Source organism: Mizuhopecten yessoensis, unplaced genomic scaffold (assembly GCF_002113885.1).
Source record: "Mizuhopecten yessoensis strain PY_sf001 unplaced genomic scaffold, ASM211388v2 unmap_36194564, whole genome shotgun sequence".
NCBI classification, from domain to species: Eukaryota; Metazoa; Mollusca; class Bivalvia; order Pectinida; family Pectinidae; genus Mizuhopecten; species Mizuhopecten yessoensis.
Window position 1 is genome coordinate 4,866 of NW_018480142.1, and position 23,522 is coordinate 28,387.

A 23,522-nucleotide genomic window follows, 5' to 3' on the forward strand; every position below is an offset into this window, starting at 1 on the left:
TATCAATCTTTCATCCTTCGCCATCTTACAGAGCTTTAAAGGTTTTTTTCGCGAGACCGCCCATATGTAAATAAAAGTATCATTAAATCAATGCTTCGGTTACCATTTACCGAGAGCGAGCTTCGTGTTTGGCTCAAAATCGAATAAAAAGTCAAGCGAAGGATTCACAGGCAGTGAGGCGCAGCTGAACACAGCGCGGCGCCCGATTGGCTGACGTATGTCACTAGCCACGCCTACTAAGCTGATTTAATAAACATGTGCTCTTTCATGGTTAAAACGAAAATCGCAGACGAGGTGCAAGTTTTAAATCAAGCGTTATAATATAACAAACTAGTGGAAAACTAGATGGTCTTGGAAATAACTCGCCACCGCGCAGTCAGCCCGCATTTCGTTCGAGTGATGTTAATGGTCAATGATTTCTAGTATCTTCATGCGTATCGTGTAAGTCAAGCGAGTGTACCAAAGTGGTAAAAGTTGTAAGAAAAATATATTTTAGGCTTGAGGAAACTTATTCGCACGTTCCAGGTGGGAGTTAGTGACAGTACATGTTTAACTTGCATACGTCACAACAAACTCATGTGTGAGTGAAATTGCCTCGTGGATCCATCATTTTCACCAGTGGCTACTCAGCTGAAAGTAACTAGTCCTCTTCCGCATCACTAAAGGATTAATTTTTGACAATCTCCGTTCATGCAAGGCATAAAAACTTCATTTCTTCATCAAAGATCCACGTTTGTTCTTGTGTTTATAAAGGTGAGTCCACTTCAGCTGACCGTATTCCAGCATAAGCGTATAATATCAAAAGTTGAAACACAAATTTTATCTTTGTTCAATTTGAAGACGACACAAATTAAATTTCAAATAAGTATATCAACACAAATGTTTGTCAACACGGAAAACATTGCATGTCTCAGTCTTTAATTTGCAGTTAGGGAGTCATATTTAATATGACCTTACATTATACAAGTATGCTCCTTATACAAGTCATGCATAAGTTTGGAGTGCCTGTTTGTTTTACAGTATAATACAAGCGATATCAGATTTCTAATACTACAACAATCGACCTACAATTGGACGGGGTACTTGGGATAATGACGAAGGCAATATGCATAGCTAACCTGGTTTGGTCAATATATGGGTTTGGTTAAAGATCACTGTGGACTTTGCATAAAATATAAAACATTCCGGAAAATAAAAACTTGCTGTTTTGTCTGTCAGATACCGCGGGTCCCCTCCCCACTAATAATCTCGCTCTCACTAGCCTGTAGTCTCATACTGTGGGGATTATCTTTGTGTTCCATATGTGAAGGGATTGACATGACAACTTTTCCCCCGTCATCCTCCCCCGGGGAGGTATCTATTTTCGGACTTTCCCGGTTGAAAGGCTCCGTAATTGTCTAACTGCCTAAATATCAGTGCTATGCTTATGAGACCTCGCGCAAAAACGGTTACAAATGACAAACAACATATTTTTGTCAGGTTGTCTTAAGTTTTTTCTTACTTAAAAAAGTACGGAAGATAAATGCGGTAATATTTCATACCAGGTAAATGGGGAAAACATTATATAGACATGATTTATAATTTTCTCAACAGTATAAAACATATCATAATTTGTAAACACAGATGTTTAGTTCAAGATAAAACACTTAAATACGTATATAAATATATAAATACTTTAAATATTAACAAAACTTAATGTAACTGCATAGACGTTAAAGACAATTATAAGCATCTGCTAGAGAAATAAAACACCTTTATTTAATATAGACGAATGCAATATTTATATATATGTATCCAGCAAGGTAGCATAGACATTATCGAAAAGTCCCCATGTCAGATCTGTAGTGTATCAGCCTTAAGCCTATAGCCTTATCAGCAGGTATTACTGATAGCCATGTTTCTCATCATTACTGAGTTATGGACGTACCTGTACATATGAAATCTGTGCCTGTCATCGCTTTCATCGACAGATTAGTACAAGATTACGGTGAAACCATTACTAGCGGGTAGTTGTCCGATTAAGTCTGGTCGACAGGCCCTCGAACGATCGTGTGTAGCCCCTTATCAATATTACACATGCTCACATAAAAACCAGAATTTTTACCTCAGGGTAGAACATTTTAGCTGTTTTCAACGGTACAATATAGGTAAGGTTATTTAGTTTACAATTACAAAACCAAATCTACTAAGCAATAAATATGATGCGTAAGATTTGCTGTCTTTAATTATTGACATTTCAATTCTAGAATATGATACACAAAAAATAATAAATATGCGTAGCAAAAAATACCTTAATCTATTAAAATATAACAAAAATAGTTGCAATTTTATATAAGATAATCTGTTGAAATATAATCCATTGTTCTTGGTTTATTCCGTTAATTACTGAAAAAAACTGGGTTTCGCATACCACACATATATTTATAAACAAAACAAAATTAAGATTTCTATATCATCTGAACCAGTTAATAAATATATGTTTAGAAATATAAAACGCAAATGACATTTTAAAAGAAACGTCAAATTAAAATTAAAAATAAGATTTGTATATATGGTGAGCCGTATTATCAATTGTAGTATAAGCACACACATGTAAATGAAGTCAAATGACTGTCAAACCTGTGTTGGAAATCAACACTGAACTCCATTACAAATGACTGTCAAACCTGTGTTGGATGACTGTCATACCTGTGTTGGAAATCAACACTGAATACCACTACCAATGTTGATATAAGCATTTACGCTAGTTAAGAACATTTCCCGGTGTCAGAGGGTGGAGAGGGATTTACTGTAATCCGGTTCTAATCTCCTCGCTATTGGGTATTAATTGAGCTTAAAAGTCTCTTGTAAAACTGCTAAATTATAATTTACTTTTAGCTTAGTATGGTCAAGGGGACTCGAGGTGTAAGGCTCTTGACTTCTGGTCGAAGTTACTTCATTACCAAAGCAGTTCACCTGAAGCTTTGATAAAACACATATGGAATATAACTAGTCAAATGATTATTTTGGAGTCTTTTTATGGAAAGAAAAAATTAAAAGTTCTAGATATTCAGTTCTTTTCTCCTGTAGATTTTTTTTTATCATATTCAACTTATCCATGTTTTATGATTTCACGGATTTATTGAACTCCTCTATTGTCTTCAATACATTTGTCTGCTGAACTTAAAGTTATTCTATACAAAAAATATGAATTTATTAACTATTCAATTTGTTAAACCCCATTTTTGTAGATTTCGCATATTAAGTTGTAGACCGACAAAAATGTTTTTTTTTATTTCAATTTGTCTATTGAAGAAAATCTTTTCAGTTAATTGAAAAAACAATGTAGATCATTATAGATTTATATCCTATTTCTTTCATTGAATTACAAAGTATGTAGATAATTTTATACGAAGAAAGGAAAATGAAAATATACATTTAAACTACTTTTAACCACAGTAATGTTATTAGATTATTCAACTCTATATTTGTCAAGCTCTTTCGTGATGTGGTATAAAAGCAGGGTGTCTAAATACAAATTGTTTATACAAACTAACGTACCCTTTAAAACTACGTCCATCAACAGATGTACCCAAAGTTTATCTTCATAACATGCCAAAGTAAATAATTCAAATATTACACGTCTCCTTCGGTGACATGATGTTTTAGTTATGAGGTTTGGGATGTTATACATTTAGCCTTGAGTTAAAATCAACATCCTTACAAAGGCTATTCCGGAATATCCTCACACCGTCCGGCGAACTAGCCACACCTGTAATTATAATTCACCTGCACAATGACACCTACGGTAGCTACACTAATAGAAAACGATAGGTGATCTGATCCCATCTCCTGATAGTGTGATGTCATAACAACTGACCGCAGGCGTGGTCAGCCCCATTTGTCCAGCTCGCGTCCACCATTGTCCGGAGACATCTTTCCTAATCATTCAGTTGTCATGTAACTTCAGTTCTACCCGAGGTATTCCGAACGTATGTGTGTCGGTGTTCCTCCGTTTCGTTTTATATAAAAGAAGTGCGTCCCTCGATTTTGTAACATTATAACATTCTTACAATGTTCCAAAGAATAAAAAGCTGCTTATTTAAATTGAAAGCTTAGATTCATTCAAAACTAGATGGGACTTAAAACGGACTCATGTTCCAATGTGTTGTAATATTGTATAATGACGATGTGTAAAGAATGAAAAGCCAACAGCTCAAGTCAAACTGTATTCATCTATATAAAAGGACAGCAACATAAGGCAACAGACATCTTTGTCAAGACAACAACAAAAAGGCAAAACTTCCCATCAAATCCATGTTTTTTTTAAAATTCATAGCTTAGGCGTTTGATCCCTCAAAATAAAACGGAAGCACGTCTAAGCCTATAGTTATTGAGCCCTACCATGGCAAGAACATCCGAGAAACGAGAGTTTATATGGTACATGTTGCATAAATGAAAAACCGATTAAAAGCAAGCAACATTGGTGTTTCCACAACAATTTACCGAAAAAGAACAAATACATTTTAATATCAAGCAATTTTTCATTGATTTTTATTATTTTTTTATTTTTAACGACTGAATACTTAACCGATATTTAATCTTATTTAGTCATTAAACATCAATAATTTTGTACGTAATATAAGTAGATAACTCCAAAACAGAGATAGTTCTTGACATTTTTTTTCAAACAAATGTTCTCCAGAAGCCACGATGATCAGGTGTTCCGTTCCCTATATAAACAGGAAATCATGTACAAAGCGCTCTGCCTCTCCCTGTATTATTAACAGATCCTTTCAAGAAAGGCGAGTTTAAGTGATTTTCCTTTACCATCAGCTTACAGACCTGACTTAAAATTTCGCAATAAAATGTAATAAAGTTTTCGCGACAAAGGAGAACAAGGACCCTTTTTGACAGAAGAATGAGTTTCATCCTTTTCAGAAAGTTAATATCTTCTTGTTGAAGTTCAAAGTTCAAAGGGAACGAGCTTAGTCCGTCCGGCGCAATATTAGAATCACAAGAAACGACAACAACGCAAAACAACAATATAGCCTTTTCATACTTCAGCTAGATAGTAAAACTCGACAAGGAATCCGCAAATAAATTACTTTCTCTTAAAAAACAAGTCTGACACGACACCTCCTGCCTCTGATCGCGTACTGGATTATGCTTTGCACCAACGCAACGAACCACCGTCTTTAAAATTGTGACTCCATTTTGTCCCATATTCTATGTACAAGAAACGCGATTTCTGTGACTTTTGTATTTAAAACAAGCTTCTTTCGAAATCGAGTTGCCTTATCATAATATATTGAACGAAATTTCATAAAATTAGAATGCCGGTGTTGTTGCTTTTATGTCCATTTAAATGTCATAGTAGAACAAGTACCTGGGTACCATGCACAAGGTCGTTCTTTCTCGTTGTGTTGGAAAGTCCGCGAGAATTTATACGACGGAGAGTTTCCTCTCTCCTTTACGAGAATGACTGCAATGTAGATATATGCAAATCTTCTTGCTCGCTTCTGCCTTGGTTTAATGGGAGATAATTGTGTTTGGATTTCGCGCTGCATTTCACTTGATTCGGGTAGTACTATTTACATACGATCGCCCTGACACCTGGCGTCAATCCGTATGTATCATAATAACTCTTACGTATTGTTTATCTTAAGAAAACAAATGAAAATAACAATAGGCTCATAGGCTCATTGACTTTCTGTTATAATTTGACGTTGTCATATTAGTTGAAAATTACCAGAGTTACATAGTTACGTCGTTTTCTTTTCTTGACCGATGACCACACAAAGGCAGAGTTTGGTATCTCGCTTTTTTTCGTATTAGCTTATCATGACAAATTCATCAAGATAACTATCATATGAAACCGATGCCTGTTACCTGCTGTTAAGACAGCACGGAGTCACAGATAATAACAAGTGTTTCAATATATTTGTTTCGCCTCATATTGTCCGTTCTTCTCTGTCTAAAAAACGTCGCCGTGAACTTGGGCTGCCATGCGAGAGAGCAGTGTCGGTGAGGCGTACTCGTCCGGGGAATGCCGGGGTACTCCACTATAGTGTGTGGGTCGTGATTGACTGTTCCGGGCGAGTGGTCGGGCGAGTTCCCAGCCAATAGTCGCTGTGTGCCTTACATGGTCGTATACAGCAGATATCGTTCACTACTTGAGGTGTCTGTACCACCCATAGTGGAAACTCATACATGTCCGACATTATATAGCATTTTTTTTAAAAATATATATACATACGTATGAAGGCAGTAGACCAATACCTTTACCGTGGATTTATTTTATATGTTTTTGTAGGTATATTATATACGTTAGACTTCAGCTGGGACTTGGCCATGTGTCACTAAACAAAATATACAAATTATTTGCATAAACCTATGGAAGTAGACACACATGTAACAGTTTAAACTCGTGTGGACTATAATCTGTGATACCAGCGGAGAGCAGACGACCAGCTGATCTTTGTTTTTATCCTTTTTTGCCTCTTCACAGACGATTTTGTGTATACATTTCTTTTCACGTGGGGTTCGGCGTACGTAGCTAAAGGATTTGGAATCTTGTGCTCATCAGCTTGTTATTACCTTTACTGTGTTACTATTTTTGCGTGTGAAGTCGTGTATGTGTGGGAAATTTTGAGCAGTTTCGAGTACCGCCCTTTTTAGGGGCTAAAATCATGGCAAGTCACGCAAGCATGGACACTTACAAGGATGAGTAAGGTAAACTATGCTATCTGGACCCCAGTATTGTCCAACTAAAACATGTTATAGTAGTATTAGACCTAGATGGAAGTGGTACGCTGCACTATGTTTGTCTGTCCCCCAAGTTCTCACAAATTCCCCGAAGTACCTCGTTCGGACCGGCTAATTACACCCGAGTTGTACTAGCCTCCCAAAATGGTTCCCGTTCTCCGGATTTAACGCTAAAACACTAGATACTGAAGTGCCATTCGGATTTGTTTTAATGGTCAGATGGTATTATGTTGCCTTGAAAACAGCTTCTTTGGACAATTAAGACCGCAGGGTCATTTCGATAACTATCGTTAATTAATTCCGAAAAAAACCCTGATATGGACTAAGTGATGTTCTTAAGAGCGATATTGTATGGAGAAAACAATTTCTACTACTTGTTTACATGTGTTATTAAGTGTTTGTTTTGTGTTTTGATTTCAGGTTGTGAAGAAAAGACGAAAGGGTGTACTTTTTGGATCTGGTGATATTTTGAGTGAAGTGATTCCGTGATCAGATTTTGTATGTGGATGTTAACCGAAGAAGGGAACTTATGACAACAGTACTGGATGAGAAAGTGATGCCGTCTAAAGGTAAGTTCTCCTATAGTGTTAATTACCATATATAGTCATCAGCAGTAATGATCTTATTTAACTCAATGAATATTAATTAGAATTATTCATATTTTCATTTTTAATCAAGACCGAAATTTAATAATACAAATTCTTTGTTTCACAATTATTCACATTAGACAAAAGAAAAATAGAAATAAAAAATTCCATGACTTTACAATAGGGATAGGGGAAAAATGCATAATTTGACTCCATGTGATATTGGCTCAATTAATTTTGGTTCATCAATCCCTGTCCATTTCTATTACTGATGGCGTACATTGATTATCATACAAAATTGTGTCTCAAATAATTTCAATACATGGAGTATACAATGATTTCTTACTAACTCATCAAGCACTGTGTAAATATTCCAAGACCGAATCGAAAAAATAAAATTACGGTATTACATGTTGGAGAATCGTTTTACAATATCTAAATATAAAAATAAAATATATAATATGATATGTCAGACAATTTTGATACTATAACTCCGTTAATATTTTTGAGAGATTTTTCTTGTCAAGATCCTCCAACAGTTTTGGCTATTATTGTAAAATACAAAATGAGAAAATGGAATAAAAAGCCGTCATTCCGAGCAATACCGTCGGATTTAGTTGGGGATTCTTCGATGTCGAGTTTCACGATCCCGCTGTCGAGTTGTAGTATTGATGTTTTGTTCGTTGATGAAAATGTCCCATTTATGGGCTTATCGTGTCGTGGCGCGAAGTGACCATAGAACGGCCCAAACACAGATGCTTTCTCGATATGCATCAGCTAAGCGCAAACACAGAATTATTTCAAATTGCCTTAAGCCTCAACTGGTGTATGTGACGAAAGTGTAATGAATATCAACTATTTGTCGATCCTTAGGTTTCATCCCTCTCATCTTATTGCGGCGATAAATCAAGGGGAGATACCATCATGTGTAGTAGAGAGAAAATTGGCCCAGAAGTATTGCTGCACATTTTCTCTTTAGGGGTCTAAACAGATTGCAGCCCAACAAAACCAGAAACAAGCAGACATGCTCGAGTCCTGGGTCAAAGGCCGACATTGACACACTAGCTCTTACAGCCCCAAGCATGCTAAGCTTGATATGATAAAATTCGAAATGTAGTCCATATTTTTATTCTGCTCTATTTGACTACCAAAACCACCCAACATTGGAACCAAAATAATCAGTACAACTCAATTCTTCCATATATAGTAGAAATTTTACTCCAAAAAATGAAATAAAAAGTATGTAAGGTCGGTCATGTAGGAACTTTCATTTAAAGCTGGGGAAGAACTTGGGCCTTTGGTTATCTATCTGTGTGCAGTCCGATTATTATTACTACTAAGACCAGCGTAATTATTGCTAAATCTCCTAGTCTTAAGCAAACGGTTCCAATATCGAAACATCTCTGGGTCCTCAACAGCAAATATAACAGAGATTTACACCAGGACATTGGCGTTGTTTGTGGTGGGAGATATTCAGGAAATAATTGACAGACAACAACATGTTTGTGGTTTCTATTTTCAATTCCATGTCGTCTATATTTTTGTAAGTGACTGTCGACTGTCTAAAATATGGGATAAACTTGGGTAATAAACAAACAAAAGTTATACAAAAATATTGTTGGTAGAAAACCCTGGATTTTTATTACGTATCTAAATTTTAAAATTTATTTGCCAAAATTTAATATTTTCTATACAAACTTTTCAAAAATTATTCTTTTGAAAATCACTCTGAATTTCAATATCGCGATTCAGTTATATGCACATTTATTCTCATTTGATAAATTAGTTCACACTTAAATATTTTATTATTTTCACGTTTCTGCATGTCTGCCTTTAATAATATGCAAAAATCTAATTAAAATTATGTATGCATACATTAAAAATGGACCAGGTTTCATCGCGTTTTGATGCTTCTTTTGTATTTAATTTCTATTGAGTGTGAAAACATACTCAAATGACATTTTAATATTTTGTCATAAACGAGACAAATCGTGTTAGAGAATTCAACATATACTCTTCAAGTCTGAAATTTTACGACTCTGGGATTGATAAAAAAATAACTTAACACGAATTGTCAGGTACGAGAGGAGATTTAATGGTCAACGTGGAGTTTATATAGAGGACTGAAACCTCAGCATGACCACCACAATTAATCTTGCCTGTTTTTAATGGATGAAAACATTGTAGTTATGACAAAAAGGAAGAGTTATCACAGGGACCACTCGTCAGAACGAGCTAACGTTGAAAGCCTATTTTCTGTGTAAGGCAAGCGGAAATACCTGTGTTTACATCAGCTTACCTGACAAGGTGTCTGTTATAATTTGCTCAAGGGTCAAAGGTCAGAGAAATTTCTCTTTCATGACGAGAAATGTATTAAGTGAATCTGTCAAAAATAACTAACGAAACAGCTTTTCTCTAAATGATCACATGTACCTTACACAGTACAAACTGAATTTTTAAAAAATCAAAACGAATTTGCTCTTTAAATTACATAATTGTTAATACTCAATTATATAGGGATTTAATGTATATTTCTGACAGAGGATAGGAAAGCAAAACAGTTTATACAAAGCAAACATCACGCAATATATTGAAAGGTTGTTTTGATCTGTTCCGGCGAATGATGCAGCAGATATACATGCATATATATGATTTTGTATTTACGTTAGGAAAACATAGCTTAAAAGTCCACGTAAACTGTAATGTTATTTGACACAGCTTTAATATTGATGGGTTTTTAGGATGGGTATATTATTGACAGCCATTCATAGTTACTTCAATATAGTTAGGAAATAAAAGCAGTGCTCTTCCTAAATGGACTGAAATCCAATATAGCGCATGCTTTTTAATCATTTGTACGGAGTATTTCAACCGTACACAGCATGTCACTGACATAGGCTTGGACTAGGTACACAGTTGTAAGCACGTTAGGCATAGTAGGACGACCAGCTTGTTTTGTTATTTTTTTTCATATACAGGGAGCCTGTCTAATATGACATTCTATGGGGAGCAACATGTTTTTGGTTTGATTAACCTCTCGAATGCGATATATTAGTTATCTAAACCTGATTAATCCGACACCCTGTGGGAAACAACTATAAATTGGTTACGTTAGCCTGTGTAATACGACATCCTATGGGGCACAACCTCTCTAATACGATGTAAACCTGATTAATCCGACACCCTGTGGGAAACAACTATATATTGGTTACGTAAGCCTGTGTAATAAGACATCTTATGTGGCACAATCTCTCTAATACGATGTAAACCTTATTAATCTGACCCCTCGTGTGACATAACGTCTTGGTATGGTTAGCCTGTCTAAATCGACATCCTATGGAGCACACCGATCTATTGGTTACGTAAGCCTGTCTCATCCGACACTAGTGGGAAACTCTATATTGTTTAGATTAAACAGTATATCGGAATTCATAGGTATTATTGGTGGATAATATCTATTCTAAAACGTTTTGTAACCGACTTGAGTAGAAAGATACTTATTAAGTTGAAGTAAGTAGCTTTCATTAGAAATGGAATTACATCATAGTTGTGAATTTTACAGATGTCAGAATATTCAGAGATCGCATTACACAGGTTTCAATGTATGTCGAATATGGAACAATATCATCAAACTATATTTAAGAGATTTAAACTAACGAACAATGTTGTGTCAATCAAAAAATTACCATTTCAAAATCTGACAATCCCTTACGCCAATATCAAGAAAAAAAATATTCGGAGTATTCAAAACAACACTAAAATTAAGTGTTGAAAAAAACTAAGGGAAGACAGTTTGAGCTTAACAACAACTTCATTCGCCAGCCAAATGTAACCATTGTAACTTTGCTTAAATTAAGATAACATATAAGCTAAACTGCATTAACCGGTTTTTAGTTTTTTAATTAATTTTATTGCAACAAAAGGAATCTTACACGGACAAAGGTTTGAAAAATTCATTCACGTCATTTCCGGAATAGCTCAATCATACGAAAACCGGATGTATAATGTTAGAGGTAGCGTAGATGACGAAACAAAAGACTATATTGTCGACAAACTTTGAATAACTCGATATGATTACTATTTCTCACGAATAGCATGTTGTATATTCTCCAAACTAAACCGGAAGTATCCTTTTAAAAGAAAATATGTTGTTTTGTTCCTCAGACGACGAATCAGTGGGTTCTGTTGGCAGTCCCGGAAGTACAAGCAATGGCGCCACCAACGTGACGAAGAAGCACCGGACAAAACGAGGTTAGGTTTCCTTTCACTTTCAAACGTATCCCTATTACTGCGCACAATTAACTTAGGAGGATTAAATCATCTTTAAGGCGTATAACACTGAGCTCCATTTCACCATGAATGCTGTCCCGTTCCACACCTAAATAGCATTTTACAATAAGCAGACTATATGAACATATGGCGCCCACAAATTAATGGTTGTCCCTGTTTGTCCAACTTTAATTGCAAATCATGGTTCAAAATGATGACATTTTCTTCTTTTTCTATTCCATTATTATAAGCCATATCATACTCAATAGCCACTCACAGAACGATTTCATGTCGTTTCCTTTGTTTAGATAAAATATCACGTTAATACAAAGATATAGAGCCTTAATTATAGTTAGGCGGGATTAAGCCGTATTATTTATCGCCGATATCTACACGCAGGATTGATGTAACGTATTCAAATATCCTTGTCGCGGGTTTCTTTAATGGTCCTCTCTGCTCTGCTCCAATAAAATAAATCGCCGATGAGTTCTATCGGCGTATCGACCGGACTCTGCGTTGTATGATAACCATTCTATCCCACTCATTGATCCTGGATCTCCGGTAGTTCGTCGGAGTAGCGCCTCTCAATCCCGAACAGAAATCAGAGATGTAATTGCTTGTTGAAGGGTTCTCTGACGAAGGACCGCGACGACTAATTCGCATGTATGCCAATTTCTTCAACTGTTTTATTAGGGTCTTGTCACTCAACCCTGGAAATCTACATGTTAAAACATGCAATCAAGTGCTGTTAATAACGGTTGCAACACCTGAAATTCAACATTTAAGAAATTGATCGGTCTGGAATCAGTTATTATCAGAGAAATGTAATTTTATAAAAAGGAGTCGAAAATGTCAGTTATAACGAGAAATTAAATCATTAGGGTTTTAAGGGTATTGGTCTTTAAGGTGTCAGCACTCTGTCAGCACGGATCGCGGAACGACAACGGAAGTGGGGATCGAGAACGTCTGGGTCAGAAGTAGCTTAAAAAACGTATCCAGGAAAAAACGCGAAAGGATGTCACCTAGTAGATAAGGTCATCTGACATACATGTTGACAACGGAGGGTCGTGAAGTCGGTAAACTGTATAGACAGTGTAGCATGTACCGTAATAAGCCAGATAAACAGTAAACCTCGTTATAATGCCACTATATATGCATATTGGCACTATAAAGGGGTTTGGCGATAAATATAGAGAAAAATACAACGATGTTATTTAGAAAAAAAAGAAAAAGGACAAGGAGATCGTGAAATATATAAAGCGATAAGACAAATAAAACGAGAAATGTTTATTATCACAATCAAATATTATCAAAGATATGTATTCATAATTGACTATCGATAAAACTACAAACAAATATGAAGTTTGATTTTATTGTAACAGGAAACATGAACGATTTGTTCAGCATTAAAACCAAAAACTAAAAATATTATAATAATAAATCTACAGACTGGCATTTGTATCCATAAATGATGGCATATAACAAGATATGCTCCAAAACATGTCCTGCCTCGAGACTATTTTACACTACGTTGCTAAAAACAACCACCAAGAAGATCTATACTTTCCATAGAAATGGTTGATGCACCATACATAACAACAAGGTATCTGTTACATGTAAGATTAATACAGGGATTTCCATGGGATTACCACCCTCCCCCTTATATATGACCATAACGTACTATGTGATTTTTGACTGAAGCACATTTTCTTAATTCATAAAGATTTACAATTTTTAATATTCAGTGTTTTTCATTTAAAGATTGATCCGGTATCACAGTAAACAAAAGATATCCATAGTGCTATTTTCAAATGTGTCTAATTTTCGATATATAAGGTGATTAATATGTTTATTTCGACAAAATTTGATACATTATTATGAACACAGGGACATGAGAACAAATAACAGGAAGTATGCTTTGACCTATCCTGATGTTTAGGAAATATCTGTAGCCGTTTTAAGAGTTTACAACAACAGTTGGTAAAAATATCAACCCCTCCCATACTAGACCCCATCATTGAGGTGATATTTTTACCGAGTGTGTTGAATTCTCAACTCTTAAAACGTCTAACAATACTCTCTACGCATAAGGTTAGGTCCAAACCTACATCCTGCAACTCGTTCGCAAGTCCCTGTGATTATGAAATGTAGCTGATTCAATGTTTTATACTGTTGTGTGACGCAATCCCTTTGTCTTCCAACAGTGTTAAGGGTTGAAGAGGAAGAGAACGGTAACTATGCTTACGCTAAATTACTTCTTTATAATATTCTCAGAAATGTTGAAAATTAGACATGTTGAAATTCTAGTAATGTATATCTAAGTTAAAAAATATCTAAGGGTTGAGAATATATGATAATGCTCGCGATCAGGACCTTAGTGCTCCGAATGTTTACTGAAGAGCAGAGATATTATAATTCGATGCGAGCAAATTAGCGCTTGTAACCAAACACTTGTTGTTTGATTTGACACTCGTATTCTTATGTTCGTGTATCTAACAGTGAACCACACATAGATAGCACGACATACCATGCATGGACTTGACATTTTAACTTTAAACTATTTTGTACGTATATCATGCAAAGTGATTAAAATAGTTTTGGATGAAATGTAGACTGAAATATACAATATAGAATATTCTAAACACATGTGTGGCCTAATTTTGGATAGTGTGTATACCATACACATATTCGAAGACAATTTTTCTAGTGTGGCATTCAAAATATTTATTCTGTCCATGTATCGAAATGTTTTAACTATCTTAATCTATCATATGAATCAATGTCCTTATAGAAAGGTGTTTAATAAATACATCTGTAATTATATCTACAACGGTAACAAGACACAAATACTCAACAGAAGGTCAGTTGTAATAACTGGATATAACAAAGATGATACAAGATTTTAATTACATCGAATTATCTATACTTCCTTTTAATGATAAAGCATTTTAAAATGTCAAATTAAATATGTCGTAAACAAAACGTAAATATACTTATTTTCTTTTTATTTAAAACATGGAATTAAACAGTCCGCTAGTATATCGTTAAAAAAAGTTAAAGTGTCGGAAGTAATTTAGTTAAACAATTTACCTAACGTAAACAAACGTAAGACCGAGAGGGAGGGCTACAGGCAGGGGAGATCACCTGATATGTTGTTTTTACATCGGCTTCAGAATCACGTCTGTTTTCCTTGTCTAGCTAATACTCTACCATCTGGCTCCAAGCGTCTTCAAAGGAGAACATGGATTAGGTGCTAACTCTAGATTTAACCTTTTAAACAAAACCGTCCGGACCACTCAGTAGGTTTCAGATCAGGGTGGGCTGTTGTTGCTGAATCGTGTATGTTATCTCGGCATCTCAAAACAGTTCACTAACGAAAAATTGATATTCATTCAATACCAACATCATGAGGTTAATTGTGAACTTTTGCTTTCTGAACGATGACGTTGCAGTTTCTGTTTGGTAGGTTAACGTTACTTTTTTTTGCGCTCCGATGGTATTCAATATTATTCAGGTCCTGGTTCAAATGATGATTTTAAAGTGTATATTTTTTTCTCGGGTTTTGATAAATCCATATTCTTTTGATGTGTACCAAGCTTCGACATTTGTCTTTCCGGGTTGGACTTTGGTTAAAATTTAATGTCTTGGAACCTTCGAGGATTTTTTTTCTTTTTATTTATAAACGTCCATGATTGTACATTTTGCTGAAATTTGAGATAGAGGAATACCTCTTCCTTAACCAAGATAAAACGATGTTTTCTAGTTCAGGGTGGCCCGTTCAAGTCTCCTTCCCAAACCAATGTTACGAGTCTGCCATCTATTGACAAGCCAGCTTGCCCGCTCTAGACACAGGGATAATGGTTCCTAATTTGACATCCTGGCTTCCCCGGGTTGGAGAGGATACGTCTATAATACTCTCCTAATTTGACGTCCCGCCGGGAGGGACAGCTTTGTGATAGGTTGACATGATCTTACAACTTTTATAAGGCTCGGTTGCTAAACAGATGATTAGTGGTTTTACATTTCAATCATATACCCTGATATTTACCCTTCTCCGTAGACACTGTACGAAGTTTTATCTGAAGCGCGCATACTGTGACTACACAATCGGTAAACCACGGGTAAACTAAGGGAGACAAAATTAAGGTTATTGTAAGGAAATGAAAATCAAATTTAGAGAAATTTCATACTGTTTTGTGATCTTACAAGGGTGAAAGATGATAACTATTGTTTAGTGTATTTCCTATGACTACAGATTTGGACATATCTCGATTGCATGGCGTCATCTGCCGTAAACCTTGACTGTTGTTGTCGTAAAAGAAACACAGGTGGTTTAAGTACCTGGATGACACTTGACTCAGATCAAGAATACACGTTGCGTATGGTTTGGGATTGGATATTGTCGCAAAGAAGCATACACAATTATCATTTTTAACGGTAAAATGGTTGTTGATGTTGTTGTTGCTGTTGTTGTTGTTGTTGTAAAAATGAAACACCCAAGTCTTGTGACAGAAATCATGAAATTAATTTCGTGGCCAGCATAATGCAGGTAAAACATAGTTGTAGAAACAATGAAATTAATATTTTCATAGTCAGAGACTTACGTTTTTCGATAAAAAAACAGAATTAGCTATTTTATATGCTATTGTCTCAAAAACACGCCCATCGTCATATGTCGTTCAATATAAGCTATTTCGTTTTATAGCATTTTTTCACCATAACGGGATTTATTGTAGAGATTGTGACGCTGTTAGATAAAAACAGTTGTCAAAATGGCATACAGTAGCGATAAATGTGTATGCTAGCTACTCCGGACTGCTGCCGTAAACGAGACAGGAAATTCGATGAACGGTATACCATGTCGTAAAAAATGCACTTTTACATTGGCTACAGACGTTGCCATAAAAATCTGATATACCAATAACTATAAATTTGGGGAGACGTAAATTGTCAATGACATGTTGAATTGCTATAGGCATCGCTAGCTCACTCACGTGCAACTAAGAGTTGTATGAATAATCATTACAACTCTTCAGTACGTAAGACGCAACCTCTCTCACAAATCGCAATTACATATTCAAGCGTGTATCGATTCTCACACATACATACCATGATGAAATCAAGTCGTAATAGAAAACACTGTCAAGGTAGGATTCCTGTTTACAACGAGAAACCATTAAGCCGTAGACAGTCTTAAGCATTAGTGATGTTAGCCCTGAATTGCAATCTGCGCTCGTATTTACAAACGCGAGAAAACAAATCTATTGACACCATGTTATTTTATTGCTCTATGTATTTGTCAAATGGCTATTTTTTATTACATACAAGCAAATAAAGCTACAATCGTAATCTTCTACATTGAGCTAACCAACAATCACGAAAAGTAGTGTCATAAGATATAATAAATGTTATACAACCTTGACCATGTATAGCGAAAGTAAGATGAAGCTTTATTGTTAAAGCTAAAAAAATAATTCACAATGAAAGTATGAGTTTCATATGCAGTTTTGAACTGTTGCTTTTTAGATATAAGCTGCTTGCTCTTAAAGGGGACATAGTGTAGCACGCCGAATTGGCAAATGCAGTTGTAACCTTTTTTCTTATTTTTAGTATATAAGTAGTGTTCAGCAATCAAAAGGAAATTTCAAACCAACTGTGTAATTCTAGAATTCAGAATATATTGGCCAAAGTTTCACTTACGTTTCTTAGCTTATATTAAAAGAATTCCTTAATTTAAGCTTTTTCTCCATTAGAAAGAATTACTGATGTGAAGGAAAATTTCTTTAACTTATTTTTTCTTTAATTCTAATATTGTTTTCCTTAGGTCTTAAGTAAATGGATATTTTTAAGATAACGTTTCTGAAACTATCACTAGGTTTGCTATGAACACGTCTTTTTTTTGGAATCTCACCGAGGGTTCTTTCCTTGATTATACATGTATGTGTAATTAGGGTTATTGACTACTGTATACGTATCCTTATTTTACATATACGAACTTCTTGGTCAATTACAATAACATTTTCCCCAGAATTCGATATCATCACGCTGTGAACTAGTACCAGGAAGATGTTTAAATTTCTTACTACGACAATACAGCCAGTACAACAAACAGAAGACACAATTGATATTTTGATCTTATACTCAGTCGAAATGTGTATGACATTATTGTCAATGCTAGCTAGCTATTACTCCACAATCTAATGGACATGCAAAGACAAATGTGCCTTACAATGTCCCCATCTCCTGAGGACGTACAGCAGTATACACGATCTATTATCTCCAATATAATTATTTCCTTTCATTTACATTTTCATCGTTTCTAATCTTGACTTCTTATTTGGCCGTCTTGCCTTCCGACCTTTTTGATAAACAGCCATATCTTCATCCTAATCTTACACAAGTAATGAGTACAGGAGTAGATCGGGTGGGACTCTGTAAGCGATAACCCCTAATTAGGCCTTTTTTGACCTGGACAAGGACAAGGGATGGGCAGTCGAGCAGGCCAGAACGTGACCGTAAGACTAGCCATGAGTTTGAAGCAAGTGAGAACCCGTCGTCGTTCGTTTTCCGACCTTCATGTCTTAGTTTTCGTTGAAATTACGCTGCTTTCCGTGTAAAAACTTTTTAACCCATATATGTTAACGACATGAAAATTCAACTTTAAAAGAAAAAAAAAGAAAATAGATAAGGTTTATCCTTGAAAATGTCATGAGCTGAAGATTTCGGTCAAATGGAAATTCACTCTTTACAAAAATAGTCTTCAAAAATTTGTCGATTTTATAAAAAAATGTTTTAAACTTTCTTCAACATGACTGCTTAGGGGGAAATCCCGTTTTGGTGGACAAGTATATGAAATTACCAAGATTTTTGTCTACAGACCGGAAATTGTTCGAGAAAGGATTCAGAATTAGATAAGTTTTGCTTCGAGTAATGATACCCATGTACATGGCAAAGCCGGCATGTTATCCATTACCACAGCAGTTCAGCAAAAATATCCTCGTCAGGAAACGGAAATGGGGATTCTAAAGGACAAACTTGATGTCGGTCCGTCAAATTCCGCCTCTACGCCTGCGGCTTTCATAATAAAGGAAGCGTGTTTTGTTAGAGCTCAGAAAAGGCAGCTATTCGCCTAAACTCTCATAATACACTGTGATAATACACAGGAACGGATGCAATCTATTCTTGACGACCTTTCTCGTATGGTATGACGTATCCTTGGGATACCCGCGGCCTCTACCATCAGCGGTGACGCCGATGACAGCTCCCTCTACCGGGCGATGGCGGATCATCAATTCCGATCCATTTACGCGCTGCGGTGGTCCACTGCTGCGACAGATGATTTCTCATATGTGTCTTTGTCACATCTCATAACAGTCTGACACCAACTTTGCCTCGAAAACGTTGTTCCTGTAAGTCCAGTTGACTTCCGCTTTCACGACATCGGCAAATTCAACATATATTTTATTCCAAATTTTAAGCACATAGTTTGTACTCAAGATACAAAACGGCGTTACGTCTCAACAAGAGAGTATTTATAGAGTGAATTAAAAAAATAATAATGATAATCTGATTTCATCATGGTATGGGTTCTAGCAAAATTCTCCTTAGCCGTAGCTCTTTGTATGACGTAATCAAATATGACGAAATGTTGTGTATTGTGTTGTTTTTTAATTAAACTCGCGTGCAGGTATACATTCCGATACAGCCCTAGGTTTGTTTATTACGCGTTTAATACTTAGCACATTTATCTATCTTGTGTGGACACTGCAAACCACATCCCGTTAGTTTGGGGGCCATAAATACGTCTCACACAATTAAACACTGTGTCCCGTACACCTGGTGGTGGGAAACTGATGTATCTTCGTCTTAATTACAGGTGTTTTGTATTTACCTGTAGGCCATTACCTATGATACCTTGACCACCACATACAGTTCATAGCCGCGGTGCTACAGTTAACCTCCGAATTAATCTTAACCACCGGTAAATGGCCTCTCACATTGACGACATCGTTGGAGGTATGAAAAACACGACAGAATATGATTACTATGTACTCACTTCCGGTTAGATATAACGCAAAATCCACTGATGTACATAGTTCCAATGTTATAACTGTTACGTCGATTCTTTTTATTTAATTTAGACTACAAATTAAATCATTCTTACTATTTCCTGCGACTTTTTTTTTAAATCATTGTGTTCTGTTTCTTAAAAGTACTCGCAATAAATAACTGTACATGGGAAAAAATGGGGAAAACGGCAGGACGGTGGATATCTAAAAGGTTTCCATGCTGGTTGACATCAACATTTGTGTTAGTGAGAAGCTGTCCCCTCTCTGCTTGCTTAATCACTCTTGTGAGCTTTCAGTGCGGTACATGTTATCAGAGAGCGCGTGATGACCTATGACCTCTCACGAGATTACGTAGCGTGACCAGCGGTCCTGGCGAGACATTGGTCGTTAGTTATACTGTCCATTTTTAATGTGACAATTCGTTATTTCTCCCCATAAAAGACAAGCTTAGCCCCTATCTTATACTACGTACTGCCCCTTCCAGTATAGAACCAGCGCTAACAGACATGACATCTAGCACAGCCATTCCTGCTCCTAACAGCAAGGGTTCCAAATCTGACGCGAAAATTGCTTCTTGCTAATGGAATAACGAGAAATGATCAATGTCGGCAGCAGGCAATTAACATTAAATGGATGCTAATAGGACTAGCATGATAGAGGGCATGCCGTAACTTTTATTTTCTCGGCGCAGGTTTTTTTGTCGCGTTTCCGACGAGAGCTCCACGTATCTTGATTGCATATCTTGACAATAAAGTACTGTAAGAAATTTAATAACGAATTTCAGGTAAAAGCTATTGTTTTGACACTTGTCTCGTGCTAAAATATGTTAATTTTAACGCAGTAACCAGAAACATCTTGCATATTTTCGCTTAATATTACACACGAAGCACAGTGAAGGTAAAATAGCTGATATATTAAGTTTCCTAAAACATGGACAAGTTGACGACTAAAGACTGAAAGATTAAATGATGTGCCAGGAGAAAATTATAACTCAAATGTCGTGAACTATGTAAATTATAAAAATATACCTAACGTTGTAGTCCACATCAGCGTGAGATGCTCCCCTGCATGTCTGGTGTCCACGATGTCATAAAATTGTAATACCTGGAGACCTCTTGTTTCACACGTAAGTGTGTCTGTGTGCATGAATGATAATCTAAAAATCGAAAATCGTATGAGGCGACTTATGTGGGACCTCTGCAAACTCGAGTGTCGTCTGCATAGTGATAATTAAGTGACCAAAAGTGATCCTCTTCCCGCATTTCAAATTTGAGATATAATGTTATACTTGATTTGCTCTGTTCCGTCCATGGTGTTTCCTGGACTACCCTCGTCATTGTATGTACTTGTATGTATTTTGACGCTGTAGAACCAGAAACTAACAAACAGAAGGACAGACAGACAATTTAACAGACAGACAACCATGGTAAGTGACACTGTAGCAATAACGCCCGAGATGTACTCTGCGCGAGACTTTGAACGTAACCACACGGACACATGCATTCCGTACAGTATGACTAACACACGCACCTGAGTACCCAATCTCATGACGTAGTAAAGCACGTGCCTTACTCTGCGGGAGTTCCGGTTAGGTGATGATGTTAAAAATGTATGAGTCACTGATGTCACAGAATGGACAGGATGACCAGAATAAGGTCAAGACATTTAAAAAAAAAAATAGGGCGGAAAATTTCAACGTTCCACCTTTTTTTCCAATAAAAATCCGTACAAGTCAGAATATTAACATTGCACATCGACCTACAATACCGCTAGATACTGTGCTGGTTTTTTAGTAGCTCTTACACTCAATTGGACCACAGCAGCTGGTGTGTTTGTCACTGGGATGTTTTGTTAACGGATAAATTTGGTAACAAAAACAACATGTCATTCCTATCGACTGTCCAACGTAACATGAAGGAATCGATTGTTATTTGATATTTAAATCAAACATTTATAAGCTGTGTCAGAGGAGTTAATAGGTATTGCTATTTGAAAAGAAAAATAACCCATCGTCATTATGTACTTTTTAGTCTGATAAGATCTCAATTCTACCCGTGGTATTTATATATACAAAATAGAGTACTATAATACAACCGGATATAACGGAAACAATCAAACCGCATATTAGTACACCGAAAGTAGTTCTGGGTATCGTTGACAGTTGTTTACTCATTTTAAAAGGTGAAGACTTACGTCAGCCCTGCAGAACACACGAAATATCATATAGATCTAACACGACGCTTTGCATGGGAAATACCCATTAACCTAAACCTAGATGCACTAATTTCAACCAATATTGCGTGTCATGAAATGTTGTGGTCTTATTTTTACCCGATATTTTTTCACGTCACTTTTTACAAGCAGACGACATGCTACAACGCGCTGTCAGTCGTACCTGTTACTTGCCTAGGTTGACCACACAACGGCCGGGTTGTAGTGTGCAGTGCTGCCATTTTTATTGATATCAATGTTTATAGCACACATGCAATATTACAATACGTCAGCCACTCCACTACAGATTGTGCCCCGATATAACAAACCGTATTGTGTACTACGCAATACGTTATGGATTTGGGAGATTTAAACTCAAATGGAAATAAATGGCATCTTTACAATATCAATTTAAAAGCGATATGTTAACTTATAAATTCTCTGTTCCACGGTCGTTTTAGAATAAATAAAACATTAGCGGGTTCGACCGCACTCTCTATATAACAGGGGTAGTGTTAGGATCAACCGGAAACGATGAAATATTAAATCGACGACATGTTCCGGTATACAAATAAATTCCGGAACAAATTCACTATCACTATAGAAGACGTTTAATGACAGCTCCGTGTCTCTAAATCACCTTTATCTGAACCACGTGTTTGGTTAGCTTTCTTAAGTATTAAGTATTCTCGTACCACTGCCAAAAGAGTAACTATTGTAATCATCGGGATTTTTTCCAGCTTGATTTTAACTTTGATAAATCAATTCTGAAAAGGAAAGCAGACATTGCATGACTTTTATGAGAAAAAAAAATGTTCTAAAAGATGAAATATAAAAATCAACAACAATATTCTGAGTCTAAAATACAACAGGTCTACCCCAGGATTCGCACTTTGGACCTTAGATCATTATACTGTGGCTCTTACCAACAGAGCTACCCGGTCAGCGGGAGTGTCCCGGTCAGTGGGAGTGTCCCGGTCAACGGGAGTGTCCCGGTCAGCGGGAGTGTCCCGGCCAAGTCGTGCTACAGTTATAAATTAAAAACAAAATGGAAGGGAATGGAGGTTACTGTATTTACGAAATACTACAGTGTGATTCTCAAGTGATTTGCCTAGATCCATAATACATTGTACATGCAAAATCATGAAACGTTTCACATAATATTAAAGTATATCCCAGGTATAGGTAATAACTGAATCTGTAGAATTAACTATACCCATTTAAGTTATTAAAAACGGACGATGTTCATTTGTAAGCCTTATCATGGGGAGCAATCGAGTCTCTTCTTATGTACTCTTTAAACCTAACAAATGGAGTTTCCGTCACATGGAAATGTCCTAAGATTGACCTGTGTCATGCAGAGGTCATGTCAACAGAGCAAAGTTAACTGCACACAACTGGAAAACAAATGCGTTTGGGTTCGGTTCCTTAATACATGCTGATCCCTGCTTAAGGAACGTTCCGTAACACAAATGGATTTTCTTCACTTACATTTTCCATTGGAAAGCATTGCTTGAGTTATGGAAAAATCTTAAGTTAAGAAAGTTCCCCTTTACTCAAGCTATGTTTCCCTATTGCAAACTTAAGCTGAGACCGTTCGTAAAGATGAGAAACGACTGTGATTATGGGCTTGGCAGGG

General features: G+C 36.2%; 1 long non-coding RNA gene across 3 annotated transcripts; it reads left to right on the forward strand.

Annotated features, from left to right (window-relative positions):
• Window positions 1-290: 290 nt before the first annotated feature.
• On the forward strand, window positions 291-19,662 carry LOC110443950. 3 transcript variants are annotated; one of them, XR_002462161.1, is made up of 5 exons: window positions 291-753; window positions 7,168-7,316; window positions 11,499-11,585; window positions 13,808-13,834; window positions 19,480-19,662. It is a non-coding gene; the product is annotated as an uncharacterized LOC110443950 (long non-coding RNA). The 3 variants fall into 3 exon arrangements; XR_002462160.1 differs by lacking the exon at window positions 291-753 and adding an exon at window positions 6,155-6,714 and having other exon boundaries at window positions 19,480-19,661; XR_002462162.1 differs by lacking the exons at window positions 291-753; window positions 13,808-13,834 and adding an exon at window positions 6,155-6,714 and having other exon boundaries at window positions 19,480-19,660.
• The last annotated feature ends 3,860 nt before the right edge of the window (window positions 19,663-23,522 follow it).